The sequence below is a fragment of the Vulpes vulpes genome, chromosome 13 (genome assembly GCF_048418805.1).
Source record: "Vulpes vulpes isolate BD-2025 chromosome 13, VulVul3, whole genome shotgun sequence".
Classification (NCBI taxonomy): domain Eukaryota; kingdom Metazoa; phylum Chordata; class Mammalia; order Carnivora; family Canidae; genus Vulpes; species Vulpes vulpes.
The window spans coordinates 159,524,706-159,549,033 of NC_132792.1; the positions used below are offsets into that span (position 1 = coordinate 159,524,706).

Sequence of the window (24,328 nt, forward strand, 5' to 3'; positions counted from 1 at the left end):
CCACAACCGGGGCTAAATCTTCATCAGCGCCCTAGGCCCGATGCTGCCTTCTCACACTCCCCGTACCCGCCCGACGGCGCGCCCACGAATGGATCTGTGTTAAAGATGACGAACCCGAGGTACCGAGCGTTTAAACGACAAAATCCCAAGGGGTTGGGGTTACCTGGCGCCCTGGCCTCTGAGGCCTCAGCCCCTGCAGCAGCGCCGAGCGTCCAGGAGGCTGAACCTGTGCGTGCCCCCGGCCCCCCAGCAGACGGGCGGCCCAGGGCAGGCCCGCGGAGCCCGCCGCGTGTGCGGCATCCAGGCTGGGGAGCCCCCGCGGGGGGCGGGCGGTGCGTCGCCCCGGGGCCCGGTGCTGGGGGACATGGCACACGCCGCAATCTGCCTCTGAGCAGCTGGCTGCCCCCGAGCCCAGCCCCGGCCAAGCAGCAGGCAGCAGGCTGCAGGCGGCTCAGAGGTGGCGGCCGGGCCCACCGTGGGGAACAGCTCCCAGAGCCGCGCCAGACGGGCAGGCGGTCGGGCTGCAGGTCTGCTGGGGCGCGGGGCGGCTGGTGGGGGCCGGGGGGCTCCCTTCCTCCCCCCTCCTCCCCGCCCAGCCTCTCAGCCCAAGCCGCAGCAGGGCCAGGCCCGGTGGGGGGGGGGGGCACAAGGGCCACAGGTGCAGCCCGGGTGGCGGTGGCGGCGCCGCTGGCCTCCAGGAGCCTCACGGTGGCCTCTCGGGGGCAGGTGAGGGGCAGGTGAGGGAGCGAGCTCACTGGCAGAGTGGGGAGGGGGCTCGAGGACCCACCCGGTGAGGCCAGGCGCCCCAGCAGATTCCGGGAGGGCGGCGGGTCCACGGCCCGAGTCCCTGCTGCCGGGCAGCCCCCCCCTTCCAGACGCGCCCGTTGTCGAGGTGCGGGGAAGCTCCACGGGCAGCGCCACAATCGCGGAAGCCACTAAGCGGCCCGGCCGTGGGCTCCGAATCCATTTCCGCAGAGGAAAGGCTCGGGCGGCCCCCCCCAGCCCCGACCCAACCTCAGGGCGCGGAGAACACGGAAGCGGGATGGGGGGGGAGCTAACAAAACAAAGGCAAAGGGGAGAAAAAAGCCATTCGGAGCCTCTGTCAACCTGCCAAGGACGTTCCGCATCTTTCCCGGGCGCCAGGGCCCAGATAAGGAGGCGGCGGGCCTCGCTCAATGGGCCATCTGCCGCGACACCTTTCTGCAAGAGCCGGCGGAGGCGTCAGCTCGAACAATGTGCTAAGGATGGGGGGGGGCAGCCACGGATGCCAAGGGTCAGCGGAGGCCGGAGACCCGGGGGGCCCCTTTAGGAGAGCTCGCAGCCCTCCCAGCCCCGCTCCAGGACTGCGCCCCACCCCCCCCACCCCGCCCCCAAGGACTGATGGCCACCAGGCCACCATGAGGGCGGGGCACGGGGCACAGGGGAGGGAGCGTCAGGAAGAAAGCCCAGAAGGGATCCCATGCTCCGGGCAGTGACATTTCTGCCTTTCTTCTGCTCTGTGTCTCTGTCCCCTGCTCTGTGTCTCTGTCCCCTGCTCTGTGTCTCTGTCCCCCGTCCTTTCTCATGCACATTTGCGTTCACTCCCGCACAGTGTGGCTGTCCCAAGGCCACGAGCATGCCAACCCCGACAGGCAGGACACGACAGGCGGCACAGCGGCAAGAGCTGCAGCCCGGGGCGACGGCCTCGGATGCTGGGCCACCTACTGCTCGTCCTTCATGTCCTGGATGTCAGTTCTGTCACCTGCAACATGGGAACGCCCTCAGCACGGGCGTCGGAGGTGCCTTCCCATTGGCGACCCACGTCCCTTCTGCAGCAAGTGAGGCCTGTGGCCTTGTGCTCGGACCTACAGGAGCTGGAAGGCACCTGCCTGGGGCTCAACGGCGGGGTGGAAAGACCCTGGGACGTGGGCCCACAGGGGCTGGCGTGGTGCCATCTGGGGTGCAGACGTGTCGTGCGTCCCGGGAAGCCCCCCCGAGTCACCGTGTGCCCATGGTCAGAGTCAGACACTGGAGGACACGAACCCCCAGCCCCTCAGCGCCTCGTGCAGTGGTTCCGCTCGCCTGACACGCGTGGAGATGCCTCTTGCCCAAACCTGTTCACCCCCCTTGCTCACAGCTGAGGTGGAGCGGAGGCTGGCGGCCTGTGTGCCCTCCTCAGCCAGAAGCCTCCAGCCCCTCCAGCCGCCAAGGCGAGGGGCGGCGAGGGCAGGGCCCGCCAGGCCCGGAAGCCACGGGGTCACCGGCACCTCTGGCTCACGGACACCAGCCCCTCACTTCGCAAATGAGGACCGCGGGTGGGACTCGCCTAAGGTGGTGTGGCCAGTCGGGAGACCCCAAGTCCTGGCCCTGCCGCCCCCACGCAGCCCACCGCTGCACCCCCACCCCGCCTGGCTCTGGGGTCAGGACCCTGAGCGTCCCCCGAGGCCGAGCCGGTGCCTCTGCCAGGCCTGCCACGCCAGCCCCGACGTGGGATCCAGGCTCGGGCCTCCCTGGGCCTCAGCTGGCTCACTCCTGGAAGGTTCAGGAAATGCACTAGAGCCTCCATGTGTCCTCGTCACAAAAGGGGCCAGATGTGTGGCAGAAAGTGGGGAAGGGAGAGCTAGAGGCAAACAAGTGTGAGGGCACAGCAAAGTCAAGCAGGTGTTTTTCTTTCACATCAAGTTTCTGCTGCAGAATGATGCTACCGTGAGAGGGAGGGAGGGGTGAGGGAGGGAGGGAGGCAGGGAGGCAGCACTGCTGCTCCATCCATTCGTTCTGTTCCGTAGGGAAGCGCTGGAAGCCCAGGGGAGATCCCAGGGCCCTGGCAGGGAGGCACCAGCAGCCCCGCTCCGCTCCCCGCTGCCCCTCCGGCTGGGCTCCGGCTCCCACAGGCTTCTTGCCCGCCTGACCAGCAGCACCACTGAGGCACTGGGCGAAGCATCTTCCGTGTGGTTCGTGCTTAACGCTCCCAACCACCTTAAAATACCGCCACTAGTTTCATTTCCACTGAGGAACTGAAGCTCAAAGATGTAAAATACCGTATCTGGCTCAAGGTCACGCAGCCGACAACCCGCAGAGCCCAGGGTCTCCCGAGGATTCACTCCAGGGCGAGCAAGGCCGGAAGGCGGGAGGCGGCCCCCCCATACAGGGTTGCAGTCTGCAGTCTCCCGCCCCGGGGCAGACGGGCTGGGGGGTGTACACCAGCTGCCCCGTCACCCAGCCAGGCCCCTGCCGGCTACTCAGACACTGTCCAGACTTTCAGCCCCAGAACTGGGAGGTTGGCAGGGCCCTGGGAAGGGATCTAGTTCAACCCTCTTGATGGGCAGGTGAGGAGAGCCAGAGGGGGGCTGGCCCAAGGTCGCGCAAGGTCACACAAATGGGAGGCAGAGCCTGGACTTCAACTCAGGCCTCCTGTCCTAAAGCAGGACTCTCCCCCACAACACCCTGAGGCCCAGTGAGAGGCTGCTGTTCCGGCTCAACTGCAGACAAAACCAGGGTTCAGCAGAGCGGGAGCAAGAGTGAGGGGACTCTCCTGGGGGGCCGTGAGGCTGCACCCCGGGGCTGTGGGGGCTCCTGCAGTGGGGAGCTCTCCCCACAGAGAGCCGCTCTCTCTAAGCAGGACTCCTTCAGGCCACCCTTGTCTGACCCGGATGCAGCCCTGCCTGGAGCCAGGGGCCAGTGGCATGACCTTGGGGGTCCTTGGCGCCCCCCACCCTCTCCCGTGTCACTGGGAATGTCTCCCCCTGGAAGGCTCTGCCCCCTGCACAGAGGATGGGACGGAGGACGTGAGCACTGGAGCCGGATAAACTAGTGGAGAGGCGGTGCAGGAGCAGGCTGAGGGGCCCCGGGCCCGCCGACTTTCTGGGGGGCTGGGGAGCCAGTTTCCCCGAGGCTGCGCGCCCCCACTCCTTCCCTCCCCTCCCCTGCCCGCCAGGCCCGCGGGAGTCCGAAGCGGGAGGCGTCCTGTAGGCAAGCTCCGGAGCCCCATTCCGCAGATGGGGACACTGAGGTTCAGAGCGCAGCGCCTTGTGCAAGGTCACGGGCTGGGCCAGGATGGAGGCTTCCCCGCCGCCCCGGCCCTCGGGCTCGGCTGGCTCCAGGCTGCAGCCCCTCCCGGGGCACCGAGCTCGGCCGCAGGTGGGGGTCTGCGCGCCCGCCCCCGCCCCCCGCCCCGTCCGGGCTGGGCTGGGACAGCGCCGTGGCCCTGCCGCGGGCTCCAGGGCGCAGCACCCCGGGGTCCCCCCCCCCCACCCCGTCCCTCCAAGCGGCCCGAGCGCTCCGGCCCCCGCCCCGCCCCCGCCCCGACGCCGCAGCGCTCCCGCCGCCCAAGTTCGCGGGGGGGGGGGGGGGGGGGGGGGGGGCTCCTGCGCGGGGCTCGGCGGGGTCGGCGGGGTCGGCGGGGGCTGCGGGGGCTGCGGGGCTCCGGGGCGCGGGTTCCTGGGCGCGGTGGGTCTCGCCCCCCCCCCCCCCGTCCCGCGCGCGCTTCGCCCCAAAGTCGGAGCGTCCCGGCCGCGCCCCAGGCCCTCGGGGACCCCGACCGCGGGCTCTTACCGCGTCCAGGCGGGCGGCCGGGCCGAGGTCCCCCCTGCACCTCGCGGCCGCCGGTCCCTGCGGCTCCCCCGCCGGCTGCGCCCCGCCCCGCTCCGCTCCGCGCTCTGCGGTGCCGCCTGTGCCGCTCCGGCTCCCGCGCCCGCTCCCCCCGCCCATCGGATGCTCCGCCCCGCGGGCCCCTCGGGGCGATCCCCCCCCCCCCCGCGCCGCGGACCCCGCCCCCGCGCGCCCCTGCTCGCGCCGGACCCCGGGCCGGGGGACCCCGAAGCCGCGGAGCCCCCGGGTCCCTGCGGAGGAGCCTTCCCCGGCCCTGCGCCCCCCCAGCCCTCCCCGGCCCTGCGCCCCCGGAGCCCCCAGACCCCTGCACCCCGGAGACCCCCGGCCCTGCAGCCCCCCCGGCCCTGCACCCCCCAGCCCTGCGCCCCCGGAGCCCCCGGCCCTGCGCCCCCCCAGCCCTGCGCCCCTGGAGCCCCCGGCCCTGCGCCCCCCCAGCCCTCCCCGGCCCTGCGACCCCGGAGCCCCCGGACCCCTGCACCCCCGGAGCCCCGCGAGCCTCTCGGGAGGGGCGGGAGGGTCCCTGCGCCGCGGGGGACGCCGCGGGGACGGAGCAGGGCGGGGAGCGGGCACCGACGTGCATAGGGGGACGCGGAGCGAGAGACAAGAGGCCCAGGGGGGCGGCGGGGTCCGGCTCCAGGGCGGAGGGGGAGGGGCACCGTGGGTGCCCGGGGAGGCCGGGTGCAGGGGTGCAGGGCCTGGGACAGAGCAGGGGTGCACTGCCCTGGGCCTGGCTCCCAGGGAGGAACCCCGCCCCCCTCCCCTGGGCTCCCCAGTGCCCACAGGTCAGCTCCTCCCTCAACCCTCCGGAGCACCCGGAGCACCGAGGACCTGGCAACGCACGTGCAGGGAGGCCTGACCTCAGGCCCCAGCTCAGGACCTACAGGTCCCATCTGGGCTGCTCCCAGCCCACCCCACCCCTGCCCTCATCCCCACTCCCTCCCCTTCACCCTCGGCTTCCCCGGGCCTGCTCCTGTGCTGCATCTCAGACTCAAGAACCAAGTTTGGGGTTTGACCCAAGAGGTGATCCTCCCCCCCAAAAAAAAATGCTCTATGTGTATGTGTTGGGGGGCGTTGCTCAGAGCCTCCCAGGGCTTATCTGCACCAAGTGGGAGATCCCTGGGAATCCCCGGGAGCTGCAGCAAATCCCCTGTCCCCCGCCAGCCCCCCAGCATCCTCACCACCCCAGCCCGGCCACTGCAACACTGCGACACCGGCCACGGGCAGGCGGGAGCCTGTCTTCAGAGCAGCAGCTCGCTCGTCACGGCCCGGGGCTGCAGAAAGAGCTGATTCGGGGATTTCCAGGCTGCAAGCCACGTGGGGGAGCGTGTGTCACCCATGTACCCGGCACATCAGTGCTGGGGAGGGGTGAGGGGGGCAGGGGACAACAGAGATGCCGAGACTCTGCAGTCAGCTTTGCTGACCCCCCCCTCCAGGGGGGACAGGGGACCTACCACCAAAGCCTCAAGGTCAGATGCTCTGCGGGAGGACATGGGGATCCCCCGCCCCCGCCCCCGCCCCGGCCAGCACACCCCTACCACAGGGCTGTGGGGACCCTGTCATGTCACTTGGCTGCTCCCTTCTGTTTGGGGGGGGGATGCTTCTCTCGTGAGAGCTGCCCAAGGCTTTTCTGCCAGGAGGGAGGAAAGGGCTGAAAGTTCAGCGGGTGGCGGCTACGGCCAGACCCGGACATGCTGAGACCCCGCCCTGCGACCCTGCGGCTGCTGCTGGCCCCGGAGAGGGAAGCCCTGAGGACTGCAGTGCGCCTGGATCCGGGATGGAGGACACGATCCCTGCTCCTCCTGGCAAAACCCAGGAAAGGATACCGGGGTCCGTTCCCGTGGGTCTAAGCACAGAAAACAGCATTTATATGGGACCGCGTCTGCTCCTCGGGAAATACCTGCGTTTAGGGTATAGGATTCCTGCGCAGTGCCCTCTCCCCTCCCGGGCAGTGGGACTGAGAGGGTCAGGGGGGTCACGTGGCACTCGCGCAGGCGGGGCTGGGTCAGGATGGGGACGTGGGAGCACCACGCTGCCTTGAGGAGAGCCAGCGTCAGTTTGCCCAGAGCCCCCAGGCCCCCAGGGGACCCCCACGCAGCGAGGGGTGGGGGCAGCAGCCGTGATCCTTGCCAGCAATCCCCAGCAGCGAAGCAAGGGAGGGACACTCCTTCACCCCCTGAGGGACAGGAAGCCCCCAGGGGCCAAGGGACCCACTCGGGTACCTGTGTGGTCTTGGTGCCGAGTTACGGCAGGGAGGCGGGTCCTGTGACTTCAGATGCTGACCCTCGTCCCCTGCACAGCTGCAGCTGGGGCCTCTCCCGGGGGGCTCCTGGCGGTTACACCCCCACCCCCACCCCGCCTCCACCCCTCAGCCTCTGAGCCCAGCCGCCCTGACGTCCTCGCAGGTCCTGAGGAGCCGTGCTCTCCCCTGCCACGGAGCCCCCGCCCTGCCACTCTCGGGTCCCCTGTGCTTCTCGTCTGTAGCACTGGTCACCCTTGCCGCTCCCTGTTGGAGGCGACCCCCTGCCTGGGCCGGGAGCTCCAGGAGGGGAAGGACCCCTGCCGCCCTGGCCGGCCCTGGCCGCCGCAGAGCCCGAGCCCAGTACACCGTAACGGTTCTGAGGCTCGGGTCCTCGGGCCCTGGCACTGCCGCCTGTGTACTGGGCCGTGTGACCTTGGGCAGATTCCAGGGCTTCTCTGGGCCTCAGCTTCCTCATCTGCAGCCTGGGGATTTGAATCACAAAATAGGGTCCTGGAAAGAACTGGGGGGCAAGGAATGGAGGGACCAACCCGGTGCCGTTCCTGGCCTTCCCGTGTTAAAGGCTCTGAGGGAATACAAGAGGGACGAGGGCTGAAGGGGGGCGGATGGCCATATCCGTGTGCTCCGGCCTCTCCCTGGGGTGCCAAGCGGGTGATGGCAGGGGCGCTGGCTCCTCCCCGCAACGCCGGGGCCTCTCAGCCCCTCGGATCCTCGCTCGGAGCCTGTGGTGGCTTCCGGGGGCTGGTGGCGGGTGGCGGGCCTGGGGGCGGAGGGGAGCCCCCTTCGGTCTGTACCTGTACCAGCGGCTCCGTCCCCCCCCCCCCCGCCAGGAGATGCACAGGAACCCCATGCCCAGGCTCTGGGCCGCAGTCCAGCCCCACAGGGTCAGGCTCCGGGCCATATGCTCCCTGGGCCCGAGCCTGGAGGGCGGATGGGGAGCGCGTCCTGAACAGGACTCGCAGCCTCCCGGGCGCCTTCCTGTTGCTGTTCCCGCGGCCTCCCTTCTACTCCCTTCTATGCGAGCGCCCGGCCCACCCTGAGGGCCACGGCCCCCTGCTCCAGCCTGGTCCCCGGGGAGCGGCGAGGGCAGCCCTGCTGAGAGCCCCCACCCCACTGCCCCAGCCCGGGCTGACGCGAGAGGGAGAAAGAAGAGGCTCGGAAACCAGCCCAGCTCTTCGCCTTGACGGAGCTGCCCCCCTTCAGGCCTGTCCAGGCAGAGTAAGGGCTCGCAGGCCTTCCCTTCCAGAAATGCAATTGGATTTCTGCAAAGAGCCTCTAAATCCTGCAGCCACCACCAAGACCAGCACCAGTGCGGGCGGAGCTCCGCTCCTCCTCCCCGTCCCCTGTGCCCCAGCTTCACTGAGCAATCCGAGCGGGGTCTCTGCTGTTCGTCAGCGGCCGCAAGACTTGGGGTCTTCACAGCAGTCCTGGGCGACAGGGTGGAAACTCGGCTGCGCAAAAACAGGCGCAGCCGTAGGGCCTTGGGCAACTTTCTCAACCTCTCTGTGCCTGGCACCTGGGTGGCTCAGGGCGTGACCCTGGGGTCCCGGGATCGAGTCCCACGTCGGGCTCCCTGCGTGGAGCCTGCTTCTCCCTCTGCCTGTGTCTCTGCCTCTCTCTCTGGGTCTCTCAGGAATAAATAAGTAAAATCTTTTAAAAAATGGCCTCTATCTCACACAATCATTTGAAGATTGCATGAGAAATACATGGGAGAAACTTAGAAAAATGCCTGGGACACACTGAGGACTCAGCGAACGTCAGCTATTATTTGTATGTTATTTCTCATCTTGCAGATGAGGAAACAAAAACAGCTCCTGTCTCCTCGCTGCGCGCTCTGTGCAGCGTTTAGCGTGGTCGTGGGGCGGCCAGTCCGGGATGGGCCACGGCTCAGAACCACACGCATGCGGTGAGCCTGGGGAGTGTGTTGACGCCCCTCCCGTGGAGTATTTATTTGCGTCCACTGGTTTATGTGGGGCCCAGAGCGCACCCTGCCTACGATGGGCTCCCGGCCCTTGGAGACGTAGCTGGCCGACTTCAAATAGACGTTTCCGATAAATAGTCAAGAAGGAGGAATACAGGGTCCGAGGGCGCCTGGGTGGTCAGCTGGTTGGGCGTCTGCCTTTGGCCAAGCTCATGAGTCTGAGGTGCTGGGATCAGCCCCGCATGGGGCTCCCTGCCCCGCACAGAGCCTGCCTCTCCCCCTGCCTCTGCCCCCCTCCTGCTGTGCGCACACGCTCACTCGCTTGCTCTCCCTCTGTCAAATAAATAAAATCTTTAAAAAGGAATACAGGTGGCGAGATGAGCCAGACCGCACAACAGGGCTGGGGGCAGAGGAGAGACCCCAGGTCGGCTAGCGCGGCTGGCCCCGACCGTGCCGGACCCCGCGGTCCAGACAAAGAGCAGGGTGGCCGAGGGGCTCTCCAGAGCCGGCGCTCTAACCCTCCGGCCCGCTCAGGCCGCCCTGCCCCTCGAGTGAGCGCGGGGGACACTGGTCTCACTCTCCCTTTCTCCAGAGCCTGTGGAGCAGTGGACGGGAAGGTGGAAAGCCTGGGCCCAGGCACGTCGGCGGGGGCGCGGGATGGGCAGCGGGGCCGCAGGGCAGCCGTGTGCGACGAGCTGAGATGCGGCCCGGGGAGCGAGTGGCAGCCGGACCCGTGTCACCGCACGCACGGCCTCCCCGCCGGAGCAGGTGGGTGTGCGGAGCTGACGCAGGGCAGGTGCGGACGCGCCCATGACCCGGACGGCCGGCGACGGGAAGTACACGTGGGGCACCGTGTGCCAGGCACCGCCCCACGGGGTTTTCTTTAAGATTTTACTTATTAGAGAGAGAGAGAGAGAGAGAGAGAGCATGAGCAGGGGGAGCGGCAGAGGGACAGGGAGAGGGAGGCTCCCGCTGAGCAGGGCGCCCACGCGGGGCTCGATCCCAGGACCCCAGGACCATGACCTGAGCTGAAGGCAGAGGCGCATCCCCCGAGCACCCAGGCGCCCCAGGCCCGGCCGTGTTTGCAGCCCTCAGCATGAATGGATTTCACGCAACACCCTTAGGAACGAGGATCATTCTCATCCCCAGTTTACAGGCAGGAAAACGGAGGTAGACGGGGGAGAAATAACTCGCCCAGGGCCGCGCAGCCTGGCAGGGAGAGACGCAGGACGTGCATTCTGATCCTCCGCGTGAGGCCACACCCGATCCCCTCTGCCGCACAAACAGCAAGTGTCCTCGCTCCTAAGCAACAGCTGGGCAGGGCGGGCGGCAGGCGGCAGGCGCTGGGCGGAGGGGCCCTGACGTCGTCCACCTCCGGGGCTTGATGTGACTCGCCCACGACCACACAGCTAAGTCCAGGTTCTCAGGCTCTAAACTCAGCCGCAGCCCTCCTGGCACAAGACAAGGAGCCGTGTCCACGTCCCCTGCTCCTGGACGTGACGAGGGAGCCCCGGGCTCTCTAGTCTCGGGCCGGACGCGAGCCCACCTAAGGACGGACGTTTGGCGGAGGGTCCTGAAGGGCACAGGGGCTCAGGTCGGGGGATGTTCCCAAAGAATTTGAGGAGCCGACGCAATCAAGCCCCACAACTGCGGCGGGCGGGGCCTCCTGCCTCCGGGTCAGCAGGCCGCGGGGGAGCAGGGGAGCAGGGCCCAAGACCATCACCGAAGGGCCCTGTGTTCGCACAAGGCGACACCTGCCACCGCCCACCGGTCAGAGCACATCCGTAAGGACACAGCACGTGTGTACGTTCCTCCCAGTGCGACTTTGGTCCAGTGGGTCCTCGGGGGACAGAGAGGGAGCCCAGTCGGGACCCTCCCGTCAAGCACCTGCTGGGTACACGTGCCGCCCCCGCGCTGGGCCCCAGGGTGCAGGGCGCCGGGGCAGGACGGCGGCCAGGGTCTGACGGGGAGCGGCCCGGGAGCACAGGACGAGCGAGGGAGTCGAGGCCCAGGCCAGCGCACGCCGAGCTCTGGAAGCAGGGCCGGGGCCTCCCGGGGGCGACGCAGGCGTGACGATCGCCCAGGGGACACATCATCTGAGCCCCCAAGGGCGCCCGGGACTGGATCCCAAGGGAAAGGAGGTGGTGCTCCCGTGGGGGGTACTATGTGGAGGCAGGAATGCACTGGGCGTGTTGGCTGCAGGGCGGGCAGCAGCTGGGGTGCCGGAGGGGCAGCGGGACCCCCGGGGGGGGAGCCAGAGGGGCAGCAGGATCCCCAGGGTGGGGGGGGAGCCAGAAGGGCAGTGGGACCCCAGGGGTATGGGGGTATTGGAGGGGCAGGGGGACCCCCAGGGTGGGTGGAGCTGGAGGGGCAGGGGTACCCCCAAGGCCAGTCCGTGGGTTGTCCACGAACCACCTGCTTTAACCCCCGCAGTGGGGGTGCCCCTGAGGCCTGCAGGTGGCCGTCAGTCCCCAGGTGAGCTCTGCGGCCCTGCCCGGGGACTGAGCAGACCCCACCTGCCCCTGGGGAGCACGGTGGGGAAGCTGACACGGGACACGGCCCTCCGAGCCCACCGATCCCTACACCAGAGGAAAGCGAGCTCTGCGGACGCTGATGACCCAGCAGGTGGCCGCCACCCCCCGACCCCGCCGGGCGTGTAGGGCGCAGGCCTCCCCCACCCCGCAGCCCCTGCTATCCCTAGTTAGCGCTGGTCGCGTCTAGTCTCTGCTCCGATGCCATCCTGCCCATTTTACAGAACTGGAAAGTCGAGGCACATTTCTAAACAAGCCACACGTGGCACAAGGATCTCGGGCTGCTTCCTCGGCGCGGGAAGGGCCGCCCTGCAGCGAGACCGCCCCACTCCTCGGCCGCGGGTGGGCAGCCCGACCGCTCTGGAGGCTCTGGACACGGCCTGCGGGGAGGGGGCACCGGCCAAGGGCTGTGGGGCGGGGGGGGGGGGGGCGACGCCAGTGCTGGGGCTCCGCCTCCATCTTCGCCCTTCCCCGGGGCCCCCCCAGACCCCTCCGCGCCCTCCGCGTTCTCCACGACCGAGGCCCCTGCCCTCCTGCAGGACACGGTCCACACCGCTCCTCGCCCCTTTCCGTGTCTCCGACACCTGCGACGGAGGCCTGGGGCCGCTGGGAGGCCACGTGCTGCAGTGGGGTGACCCTGGGTCCCCGCCCGCCCGGTGCCCCTCAATGTCCCCGCCCACCGGGTGCCCCTGGGTCCCTGACCACCCCGTGCCCCTCGGTCCCGCCCACCAGTCACCCGGGGCTTAAGCAGATGGCCAGAGCCCCCGTCCGCCCCCCTCGACCCAGACTCCGTCAGCCTGGGGGCCCGGGCATCCGCCCTCCTCTGCGTGGCCGTGGCCGCCGCCGGGGGTGAGAAGGGACCCCGCCAGGACCGGTCTTCAGGCCCAGCACCTCCCCTGCCTCCAAGCGAGCACGCGTGGTCCCCGAAGGACCTACACCCTGAGCTCCGATCCGGGTCACCCAGGGCCACGCAGGTGGAGCCCGGTGCCCGAGCGGGGCTGCCCTTCCATGCCTGTCACTCCAACTCCCTTGGCGTCTGGGATTCCCTCCTAGGGCAGCCTGGCCTGGGGCCCCAGCTCGCAGCCAAGGCAACCCGCCCCCAGGGGGAGAGTGTCCCGGATGCTGCACATGGGCGGGGCCTCTCAGGCCGTGACCTTAACCGATAGCCCTGGGCAGCACCTACTGCCGCAGCAGCCAAAGGGCTGCCCCCTGCCGTCGACCCCCCCAGGGCTGGCCCCTGGCCCTCAGGCCCCCCCAAACTGGCTGGGTCTGATGAGTCCAGCTCCCCTGCTCCGCCCCCGGCGCTGACTCCTTGAGCCAGCAGAGCGGCCGCCCGCACCCTCCCCATGTGGTTACCCGAGCACCCGAGCACCCGGCATCAGGCCTCGAACCCCCTCCACCCAGGACCATCCCTTCCCTCGTGGCCCAGGCCTCCCCGACAGGCCCTCACGGTGCAGGGTTGATCCTGCACTACGTGCCCCCAGGCCCTTCTCTGGCCGCTTCGACTATAAACTGGGCCTCGGGGCACCCGGGGCTCATCCCCGAAGTTCCGTCCAGCGGGGCCCGGGCTCCATCCAGCGCGGCAGGTGCCTGCCCAGCCTGGACAATGGACCCTCACGGGCGTCGGAGAAACACCCGAAGCTTCGCCCCCACGACCGTCCCCGCTCAGGCCCCGTTTCCAGGTGGAAAACAGACACTGGGTGCTAGGGTCCCGGATGGAGGTGGGGGCCCCTCGGGGGCGCTCGGGGTGAGCCGTGTCCCCTGATCCTGTCACCACACCTCTTGGCCGCCAGTTATTAGCTACACATCTCCTCTGCTCCTGAGGAGCAGGTCCTGGCCCAGGAGGCTGGGAACCAGGGTTCTGGGTCTGCCCCGTGGGACGGGGCTAAGCTGTTCCCTCTGGGGTGACCCCTCAAAGCCCCGAAAGCCCTGTGTCTCCATCAGAAGGTCCGTGAGGGAATGGATGGCCCAGGGCTCCGGTGTCCTGGCAGCAGGTTTTCCACCAGCTCCCCCCGCCCAGGGTCCCGCTCTCCCCACCCCGGGGTCCCGCTCTCCCTCCCACTCCAGGCCCCAAACAGGGGAAATCAACGGCGTAGTCAAGCGTCCCCCCTGCCCAGCCACAGCCGAGCTATGGGGAATCAGGGTGACACTGGTGCAAATAACTGAGTGTGTTTCCCAAACGCTCTCCAGGCCCCGTCGCTGGAGCTGCTGCCTAAACGGACGAGCTAATTAACTAATGGTTCCGAGGATTAATGCTTCCTTCCAGTCACGTGACCTAGAGCTCGCGCCCCAGGAGGCCCCTTCCCTGCCCGCACCCCCGGGGGCGCATCGGGGCAGAGCCCGTGCCCCCCCCCCCCGCCCCGTACGCAGGCCAAGCCCGTTTCCCGCGGGACCAGCCCCAGGCCCAGCCGCGTCCCGCCCACCCCACCCACTCAACGGCTTCGTGTCAGTGCCGCCACCTCATGCATCACACACTGGTCGTGGCGTCGAGGAGCCAACGGTGAGCAAGAGCAGACAAGGCCGTGCCTCACGGGAACACGGGGACCGTCCTTGGGAACAATCATGTGGCGGCAAACACACACCATACGTCAGGTCTGTGCTCCGGTCAGCACCGCGGAGGGGCGCGGACGGGGCGGCTCCCACGGACAGACTGGGGAGATCAGGGACGGCTTCCTGGAGGAAGCGGCCCTCAAGCGGAAGGTTGAAGGCTCCCTAGGGACGGGTGCAGTTGTCGCCGCAGGTGGGGAGATGCGGGTCCCGTGGAACAGTCAGGAGGCCCCAGGAGCTGTGAGGCCCCGACCCCGTCCAGCGGGTCATGGGTTCCCCCTTCCTGAGCCAAGGAGCTGCCCGGCTCCTCCGCCTGCAGCCCCAGACCCTCCCCAAGCACAGCGTGGGGCCCAGAGGTGAGGGCGTGCACCCCTGCTTCTCCGACTGGGGCGCCGGGCTCCCCGAGCTGGGCCGCGTTCCCGGGACCGGCCTGCCAGGGCCTTCCTGCTCCCACGTGTCGGGTCGTGGCCCCGGGGGGGTGGGTTCGAGCCCGAGGACCTGGGCGGCCCTGAGCGCGGCGGCCAGGACAGGGTGTGGGGCTGTGCCTGCGTGCGGATGGGGCCTGGGGGGGGGAGGACACACTGGGCCCGAGGGTGCGCCCTCCCGGTGGGGCAGCAGCGGGGCTGCGGGGGGGAGTCGGGCCGGGAGGCCGGGGCTGGGCCCGCACGCGCGGCGGGAAGGGACAGGTTTGCCTACGGAGGGCCCAGGCCGCCCGCCGGCCCCGTGCCCCCCACACGCGCAGGACCCAGCCTTCCCGGGCCGAGGGGCCGCGCTGAGCCGAGGAGCGGGGCTTCCTGGGCTCCGGGCCGGGACTCGGGGCACACGCGCGTGCAGGCGGCGCAGACACGCTGGCACACTCGTCCCCGTCAGGGAGGCGGGCCCAGCCGCGGCAGCCCGGCCGAGCCTTGCTGCTGACCGACTCCAGGCGAACCGGGGGGACTCGGGGTGTGCGCGGACCCCTGGGCAGTCGGCAGGGACTTCCCATGACCATTTACACGCTGCTCCCGATCGAGTCCAGAGGCAGGTGCTCACATAATTTACGGTCTCACATGGGGATGCCGGGACGTGGACCCGGCCCCAATCGAGGTTTCCGGCCGGCACAGCCCAGCGGAGGAGCCCCCGCAGCGACCCGGGGAGACGGGGGCCCGGCTCCCCGGGAGGACGGGGTGGACAGCTCGGCGAGCAGGAGAAGGCTGCTGGCCTTGGGGTGCACGGGCGGTGTCCCCGCGCCCAGCCTCGCCCTCGCCCTGAGGCCGGCGCCCTGGTCCAGACGCGGAGGAGGCCCCGGGAGCCCCTCATTGTCCCCGACAAGCTCTGGAGATGGGTGGGAGCGGCAGTGGGGACAGGGTTCCGGGGGGCGGCGGAGGGCCCCGGGGGGCTGGTAGGTGGCGCTGACCCTGTGCCCACACCCCCCCCCCCCCGTGTCGGGTCTGCCCTCCTCCTCGGCTGCCTTGAGCGCCCACCTGGGGGTCGGTCACGGTCACGGAGCCCCCCGGGGCCGTCACGTGGTCCCCTCAGCGCGGCCCAGTCACCTCCCACCCCCTCTGCGTCCCGCCCGAGACCAGCTGTGCCCTCGGCTCAGAGTGACCTTGGGCCTCAGTCCCTCGCTGATACGTAAAGGGCCTGGGCTGGGGGGTCTCTCGGGTCCCCTCGGCTCTGATGGCGGAGGCGGCAAGCTGGGACACTCAGTGGGGGGCTGCTGAGGGCTGGAGAAGGCAGAGAACACGGCGGGGTGGCGGGGACGGGCAGGTGCCAGGGTGCAGTGACCGAGCGCGACACCGGGCGCCCCTGGGGTCCCGCCTGGGCCTCTGGCCGGGGGCAGGGGCTGGGGACCTGCCTCCCCGCTGGCCCGGGCCGGGTGGCGGGCGCCGTGTGGGCCTCGAGCGGCTGCCGGGCAGCCTGCACCGCTCGCACAGGCACTGCAATGCAGTGGCAGGGTTTTTTTTGTTGGTAGTTTTTTTCCAAAAAGTCCTCATTTCCCAGGGAAATGTACAGCCAAGTGGTTGCGGAAAGCGGTGGCCAGGTTGCCGGGGCGTGTGTGAACCCTCCAATTCCGGGGGCGGCCCCCACGTCTCGGCCCCGCCGCGCAGCCCCCCGCCCTCTGCTCCTGGTGGACCCGGGAGGCCGGGGTAGGGGGCGCGGCCCAGCTGCCCCCAGGCCGGGACACGGGGTGACTGGACTTACGTGCTCACCCAAGTGGAAGCGCGTCTCAGTTTCCTGACCCCGGGGGCTCTGGCTCGGGCCCCATCCCAAGGCACAGATGCCATCGGATTCCAAGAGAATCAGTCTCTCTCTCTCTCTCTCTCTCTGTGAATGAGCATTTTTGGGGTTGGGGGGCCAACGCCCCCCCCCCTTTAGAGCATCAATGACCACGTCCGCTCAGGTCTCCCCGGGGCCGAGTCGCCGACCCTGCCTGTGGCCGCCCGCGCCCGCGCAGCACACGCCCTGCACACGCTCTGCTCCCGGGTCGGCTTCCTCGGGCTTCATTTCAAAGGAACTTTTCTTTCTTTTTTATGGATTTTATTTACTTGACCGAGAGGGTGAGCGAGAGGGCAAGAGAGCCCAAGCAGGGGGAGCGGCAGGCGGGGGAGCGGCGGCTCCCGCTCTCCACCCCACACTCCGGGATCCTGGTCTGAGCCCCAGGACGATGCTTAGCTGACTGAGCCCCCCAGACGCCCCTAAGGGAACTTTCCAACCCAGCTCTGCGCCCCCAGTCAGAGAGGTGATGAGGTCAATGGCCCAGGGGGAGCCTAGGGGAACAGGGGCAGACCCGGCCCTGCCTGCTCCACCCCCTGGGGGGGCACTCACTGACCCGGGCAGGGAGGTGGGGGGAGGTGGCACCGATGAAGAACCGTGGGGGGCCGCCGGGTCTCAGCCATCAGCCCTGAAGAGGTCAGAGGTCGCGGGGAGCCCGCTGGCAGCTGCGGGCCACATGGGGCTCTCCGGCCGAGCTCTCTCTGCAAACCTGGAGGGGCCACGCGGGCCCGTGGGCCCCTCTCCGTGGCGCTGGGTGTCTCTGGGCACAGATGGCCCTAGCCCGGGGGCAGCAGGACACGGCCGAGCCATCTGCGCTCAGCCCAGGGGAGGCGGCCAGTCTGCCATCTGCCGAGCAGGTGACAGCCACGACTGCGAGTGTGGCGAGGGGCGGGGGCGCGGGGCCGGGAGGGTCAGAGCTGCTGCCGCGGGGACTGTCCCGCCGCCAGGACCCCTGGCCCCGCAGGAGGGGCTCCAGGCTGCAGTGGCTGCAGGTCTTTAAATGACCCCCCACGCGTGTTCCCATGAAAGCACGGGCCGTAGATGGAAGGGGGGTCAGGGCGGGGACTCCACCCAAGCACGGTGAGGGAAGGGGGAACCGCCCGAAACAGCCCGCAGGACAGCAGAGGGAACCCCACGCGCGGTGGCTGCCCCTTCTTGCTGTGTCCCCAGGCAGGGGGAGGACTCCCTCCTCCTCTGTCCTCGCCGTGGCCCTAAGGGGCTGCCCCGAAATTCCGGGACAAAGTACTGAGACGCCGCGGGACCCACGGCGGTTGGTTGTACTCCCACCACCCCGGGGTGGGGGGGAGCAAGGCGGGGAGTCGCACCCCAGCAGCCTAACCAAAGGTGCGCAGATGCTGGGGCGGGGGGGGGGGGCAAGCAGGTGCAGAGGGGGGAGGAGAGTCTCCAGCAGACTCCGCTGGGCGTGGAGCCCCACGCGGGCTGCGTCTCACAACCCTGAGACCCTGACCTGAGCCGAGATCAAGAGGCGGGCGCTGGACTGGCCGAGCACCCAGGCGCCCCAAGGAGCCTTCATGTGCATCAAGGCCCCCCGGAAGCTTCCAGACAGTGAGTCCCAGGCCCGACCCCCCAGGCCCGCAGCAGCGGGTTCCGTCATGTGGTCCGTGGGCCTCGTTCCGAGAGGCGCTGCCGTGGAGGACGGGACACACGGTGCCGGGACCCAGGCCCCTGGGCTGCTGGCGGCGGGGACCCCGGCACCCCCCACCCCCGGCAGCGAGGTCTCTCCCGGGCTTTGTCCTTCCTGCGTGGGTGCCCACAGTTCTTGGGCGGCTCCTCACGCAGGAGACCCCCACGGAGCACCCACTCGGTTCCGGGCACCTGTAGGTGCTGGGGGGCGTGAGCGACACAGACCACCGGCCCTCGCCACCACGCCGTTCGTGTGCTGACTCGCTGCCTCCGTCCCTCGGGCCGAGGACCCCGGAGCGCCTACCCCCCCCCCCCCCAGGCACGCGCTGGTGCCACGGCGACATAGGACAGGTCCTGACATAGGACGGGTCCTCCTCGTCAGCCAAGGCCAAGGGAGAGAGGCCCTGGGGCCCTGAGCGCCCAGCCAAGGCGGAGCAACCTGGCGGGGGCACCTGCCAGCCCCGCTGCTGCAGAGCAGCCATCTGGAAGGCACACGTGGCTGCGCCCCCCCCAGCTCGCCCGTCGTCACTGCCCCACAGAGGACATTCCTTCCTCCCGCTCCCGGCCTGGCCCCCTCTGTGACCCCCGCCTCATAATTACGTGTGAGGCCGGGCCGATCCCCCCAAGCCCCGCGTCAGGCCATCGAGAGCATCCCCTGCCACCACGCTGCGCCCCTCGGCCACCTCGAGCCGCCTGGCAGGGGCGCTCGGCCTCTGGCCTCGGTGCGTCTCGCGTCTCCGTCTCCCGCATCGTCACCGGGTGCCAGCGCCGGTCCCCGCTCCACGGGGCAGGTGTTCAGAGAGAACAGGCTGCAGGCGCCGGCCCACTCCCACGCCCCGCCCGCTGCTCAGCAGGCACGGAGGGCCTTCGGGATTCACCGGGCCCGAGCCCTGCAGACGGGGTAACGGGCCCCGAGTGGGGCCTTCGGGGGCTCGGAGTGGGTCACACATTCATCCACGTCTCCACCTGTCAAGGACCTGGAGGATCTGTTGGGTACAAGGCGCTGCTCATCACAGGACCCACACGGATGACCGGGGTCCATCAGGGACCAGGGACCAAGGTCCATGACCTTAAGGGGTCACACTCCGGGTGGGCCACACGCGTCACACAGCACCAGAGAGCGAGCACGCCGGTCCCCGCGGTGGGAACAGAGGAGCCGCCGGGGCTCCTGTGCGGACCTTGGGAGGGACGGGAAGGCCATCGGGGCAGAGGTCACATCCTAGGCAAAGGCCAGGACGTGGCAAGAGGCTTGTGTGCAACGTGGGCGGTGGGGCTGGGACCCCGGACCGCCAGGTCCCGTGCCTTCTCCTCCCCTGCGGCCTGGTGGCTTCCTAGGGACGCAGGGGCCGCATGTCCCGAGCACGTCCGCGGGAGGGCCGCCCGGGGACCGCAACCCTATAACTAGCAGTGGGCTTCAGGCTGACCCCGAGGACGGACACGCCAGGGGCTCACACTTGGGGCCTCATGCTGGGGGCCGGCGGCTCCTCCGCAGGATGCGAGCGGGGCCAAGCGCCGCCCTTCCCCCCCTCAGAGACAGGCGCTGGGCTGCTCCGCGTCACGGGCGACGCGGGTGGGTGAAGCCGAGGGGCTGGGGGCGGCCGTCGTGTCTGAGCTGACCGCGTGTGCCCCCAACTCCTCCGGGCCGGTGTGCCGGGCTCGCTGGGGGGACCCTCGGCACGGCGACTGCAGGGACAGGCTTTGGCATCACGCAAAGCTTGGTTCCAGGGTTAGTCCCGCCATTTACCGTCCGGGTGGCCCTGGGTGAGCCCGGCGACGTGTCTGAGCCTCGGGAGCATCATCTCTAGGCGAGGATTAGTGACACCCACCCTGGGAGGTCGCCAGGAGGTGCGCACGGTCTACACGGGCGGCTGGCCCGGGGCCCGGCCCGCACGGGGCGGCGGAGACACGGCTGGAGAGACACAGGCGCTCGCTCCTGCTCGGAGGAGAGAAGCCCCAGCACACGTGACCCTGAACCTTGGCTACACCGTGGCCCAGAGTCACCTGGACCATCTGGCCCGGATTATTCGACCTGTCCTGGCTTCATTTGCTCCTTTCACTTTTCCCTGTAATGGAAATGGTATTTCGGGGCGTTATATGGCAGCGACGCCTCCTGTGCTTGGGAGGCGCCGGGTGCCCGGTCCCGGCAGCCTCGGGGGCCTCTTCCCTGCACTGGCCTGGGCCGGGGGGCTGGGGGGCAAGGAGCCAACCAAGGGCGGCGGGTCCCCACCCTCGGCAGCATCAGGGCTCCCGACGCCCAGCGGCCCGGCTCCCCTCGGGTCTGCGTCCCACCCGCGGTGCCTCCCGAGCTCCCTGCACCTGCTCGTGGACCGCAGTGTCCCTAAGTCTTCTCCGCTGCCAACCCTTCAGCACAGCTTTTTAAAAAGACTTATTTCTGGACATTTTCAAACTTACACAGAAGTAGGAGGAAGAACGTAATACGCCTCACGCGCTCGTCACCCGACCTCCACATTTATGAACATGTGGCATCTTTTCTACCCAGGATCCTCCACACGTTCTTTTTTTTTTTCTGGAGTATTTTATGTTTTAAAAGATTTTATTTATTTATGTGAGAGAGCGCACGTGTGGGGTGGGGAGGGGAGAGAGGAGAGGGGAGAGGGGAGAGGGGAGAGGGGCAGGGCGAGGGAGAAGCAGGCTCCTCGCTGAGCAGGGAGCCCGGCCTGGGGCTCGATCCCAGGACCCTGCGATCCTGACCTGAGGCTTAACCGAAGGTGCCCCTTTTCTGGGCAAATTTTAAAGCAAATCCAGACATCATATTAGTTTTCCTGTGAATACTTCAGCGCTTCCCCTGGCCTCCCGCCACAGCCCTCGCCTCGCGTGCCCCACTACCCGTCCACTTGCGTGTCTCCCCTCCGCGGGGCCTTCCTTCGGGGCAAGGCGGCCCTCGAGTGCTGTCCCCCGCGGCCCACCTCCGTGCCTGTCCCGTACTAAGCATTTCGCCACCACGTAGGGAGCACGGGCAGCTGCCCCAGCAGCAGGGCGGGGGGCAGGGCCGAGTCCGCGCCGGGTGAACCATCAGCCCACACAGCAGTGGGAACCCCAGGACCTAGAGGAGCCTCCCTCTGCAGACGGTGGAGACCCCCTGGTGCGCCCACGTGGCCTCGCTGCGCGCCCTTCACCCCTCGCCCCCAGCCTTCCCCGGGTGAACCGATGCTCCCCAGGCCGCTAAGGGAGCCCCACGCTGGGCAGGAAGGGCCACACAGCGGCTCAGGACTCAGCCCCTGTCCTGAGCACCCGGGGCTCCAGCACTGGGCGCTTCCCAGGACGGGTTCCCCTTGCTCTGCTCTGCGCTCCTTTTCGGATGAGCTCGAAATCCCAAAAGCTCCTCCCCTGGATGCAGCTCAGCCTAATGACAAAGCTCCAGGATTCCCTGCGAGTGCCCTCGGAGCTGGACTCGGACGCAGAATCGGGGGGTGGGCGGCGGGGGGCAGCTCCCCTGCCCTGCGCTCTTCTCGTCATGACCTCCCAGTACCAGTCTTCACCTTGTGCCCACAGGCGGGGGGCAGGTGCACCCGTCGCCTGGAGCTGGGCGTCCCCAACAGAGGACAGGCCGGCTAAGGGGTGTTGCGAAGACCCTTCTGCACGAAATGAGGAAAGCAATTCCTGGTCCCTCTTCCCAGCGTGAGGCCCAGACGTCCTTAGGAAGTCTAACCTCGGGATCCCCGGGGGGCGCAGTGGTTTAGCGCCTGCCTTTGCCCCAGGGCACAATCCTGGAGACCCGGGATCGAATCCCACGTCGGGCTCGGTGCATGGAGCCTGCTTCTCCCTCTGCCTATGTCTCTGTCTCTCTCTCTCTGTGTGTGTGACTATCATAAATTAATTAATTAATTAATTTTTAAAAAGGAAGTCTAACCTCAGCTCCCAGCCTGGCTCCGCCCCAGCCAGGGAGAAGGCAGCTCAGCGACGTGCACTCGTCGTTCCCCCGCACACAGGAGCCACAAAGCCCAGTTCCTTCGTTATCTCTATTTTCAGGTTTTCCAATCAACTCTACTGAGGTGCAATCACCCACAGACGATAAAATGTACTAAGTGTAAGTGAACAGTTTGCTGGATCTTCATTTCACCACTTCAGGGGCAGTGCAGCCCCATCGCCCCCAAAGTTTCCTCGTGCCTCTTTGGACTCAAGCCCCCATCATTCCCCAGCCCCAGGTAACCACAGGTTTGTTTTTCTCACTATAGATTTATAGATCAAATAGATCCATTTGAAGAATCAATATAAAAGGAATCACACGGTATGCGCCCTCCGGGGCTGGCCTCTTTCACTTGGCAAAATTATTTTGAGACTCACCCATGTTGTTGCAGGTGATAGCAATTCATTCCTTTTTGTCGCTGAATATAGTATGCCACTGTATGGAGCGCCTATTTATTATTTATTTATTTATTTGTTTGTTTGTTTATTTATTTAAAATGTTATTTATTTATTCATGAGAGACACGCAGAGGGAGAAGCAGGCTCCATGCAGGGAGCCCGACATGGGACTCCATCCTGGGACCCCAGGGTCACAAACTAAACCCAAGGCAGACACTAAACTGCTGAGTCACCCTGGCTGCCCTGCAGTACCTATTTAAATTTAAAATATCAATTTAGGGGCAGCCCCGGTGGCGCAGCGGTTTAGCACTGCCTGCAGCCCAGGGCGTGATCCTGGAGACCCAGGATCGAGTCCCACGTCGGGCTCCCTGCATGGAGCCTGCTTCTCCCTCTGCCTGTGTCTCTGCCTCTCTCTCTCTCTCTCTCTCTCTCTATCTTTCTCTGCATCTCTATGAATAAATAAATAAAATCTTTAAAAAAGTAAAATAAATAAAATAAAATATCAATTTTAAATAAATAAATAAATTAATAAATAAATAAATAAATAAAATATCAATTTAGAATGATTTAGTCAGTTCTTTCTGCCCACGGGTCCTGTCCTCATGCTTTAATAAAAATACCTTTTTGCACTGAAGAAAATAAAACAGAATAATTTAAAGGCTATTTATGCCTTCTGTTCTTTTTTTTTTTTTTTTTTAAGATTTTATTTGTTTATTCATGAGAGACACAGAGAGAAGCAGAGACACAGGCAGAGGGAGAAGCAGGCTCCATGCAGGGAGCCCGACACAGGACTCGATCCCGGGTCTCCAGGATCACACCCTGGGCCGAAGGCAGCGATAAACGGCTGAGCCCCCCGGGCCGCCCTACGCCTTCTGTTCTTATCCTTCCTCTAGTCTCCCGTCCTAAGAAGCTCTGCTGCCTTTTAAGAGAATCAAGAGTTTGTCTCTGGGATAAGCCTGGGAAAGGAAAAAGGGAAATTGCAAATAATAATAATAATAATAATAATAAATAAATAAAAATTAAAAAAGAGAATTTTTGCTACTACTTCTTACAGACAGCATGAAGTCAAAAGGTGATGCCTGGGCCGGGGAGAGGCTGAACCAAATAACCTCTTACACTGCTTGTCAGCTCTCTGATTCCCTTTCTGTGACATTCACTGATAAAAATACACGAGCACCAGGACACTGGGTGGCTCAGTCAAGGGAGCATGTGACCCTTGATCCCCGGGGTCATGAGCGTGAGCCCCATGTTGGGAGTAGGGATTACTTTTTAAAAAAACGTATGATCACCTGCTCTGTCTTCAACCCTGGGCTGAGGACACAGGACACGTTTCCTGCGTTCAAGGCCCAAACGCGTTTCTACGCTGGGCCACAGCTGCAGGGCAGGCCGGGAACCATGTCCGGGCCTTCAGGCAGAGTCTACGCCTACAGCCGGGAAATAAAACTCTTCAAGTCTCTAGTGAAGTCCTGGAAGGCCGTAGGAGAGAGGCATCACGTGGTGAATCACGTGGATTTCTAGACATTTCCGTCTTGCCCCGGGCACTGGGGTCTCTCACAGGCTCTGAGCAGGTCTCTCTCCCCTTCCCACCCGCCCCCCACTCCCTTGATCTTTGTCTCTCCACATTAATGGGTCCTGTAGTCCCAAATTTTTATTTTTATTATTTTTGGGGGCTTCTTCGATGGGCTTTTGGGTTCACGATTCCTAGTTTAAGAAGCAGATAAATGGGACACGAATTTATTTCTTTAAAACGCTAACTAAAGGGAGTTAGTTTTGTCTGCAGCTCGTCAGGAGGAGAAAAGATTACCTGGCCCCTGGCCTCGATGATGCCAAACAACTAACTTAAATTTCCCCGGTGATCTGACAGCCTGACTGGTGGTTTCCGCAGAATCTGGATCCAATGTCCGCTCGTTGAAATGGTAAGATTCTCTTCACCCAGAGAAATCGCGGATCCAGGAAACTGGGCCAGACTGGCTCCCCACAGAGCCATCCTGCATGGAGGATGACCCCCTAGGACTCTGCAGCTTCTTTAGGTCTTACACATAATGTGAAAAGAAGGGAGAGTTTAAGGGCACAAGCCAAGTAGGGGGAAACATTTACTGCAGAGAAAAATAAAAGAAAAAAACCACAACCCCTCCTCGAGCTGGTCCAGGGAAAGGAGGAGGAGGTGGTCCTATTAGGACCCAGAATCTGGGGCCACCTATTAGGAACTGAGCCACAGGGATCCCTGGGTGGCGCAGCGGTTTGGCGCCTGCCTTTGGCC

The 24,328-nt window shown here is 66.4% G+C and overlaps 1 protein-coding gene across 2 annotated transcripts in view; it reads right to left on the bottom strand.

Annotated features, from left to right (window-relative positions):
* SYT2 (synaptotagmin 2) overlaps window positions 1-24,328 on the bottom strand; it is a 78,981-nt gene that overhangs the window by 21,675 nt on the left and 32,978 nt on the right. Inside the window, exon 1 of one of the 2 annotated variants that reach the window (XM_072733631.1) lies at window positions 4,531-4,667. The exons of the other annotated variant lie outside the window; for it this stretch is intronic. The gene's annotated coding sequence lies outside the window, so the exon portion shown is untranslated. Of the gene's footprint in view, window positions 1-4,530; window positions 4,668-24,328 lie in introns of those variants that run through there. 2 annotated transcript variants of the gene reach the window in all.